The sequence below is a fragment of the Carlito syrichta genome, unplaced genomic scaffold (genome assembly GCF_000164805.1).
Source record: "Carlito syrichta isolate Samal-C Ts95f unplaced genomic scaffold, Tarsius_syrichta-2.0.1 Scaffold115115, whole genome shotgun sequence".
Taxonomy (NCBI): domain Eukaryota; kingdom Metazoa; phylum Chordata; class Mammalia; order Primates; family Tarsiidae; genus Carlito; species Carlito syrichta.
The window spans coordinates 68,100-68,343 of record NW_007059211.1 but is presented as its reverse complement, the minus strand read 5'-3'; positions in this window follow the sequence as shown (position 1 = coordinate 68,343).

Here is a 244-nt window from a genome sequence, read left to right as displayed (position 1 = left end):
CTGGTTATTGATTTGTTCTCTTCAATTTCATGTTTTTTTTCTTTAACTAGGTAAAGAATGTCACCTGGTCCAAGCTGTACAAGGTCAGACTCCCCAATCAGTAGAAGTGCGTATATATGTGAGCCCTGAAGCAATTTGAATGTGTTTGAATATTCTTTGCTTCATTGCAAATTGATCTAAAATTTTTTTCTTAAAAGGAAGCCAGAAATCCAATGGAACAGCTCAAATTGCAACTTAAGCTATA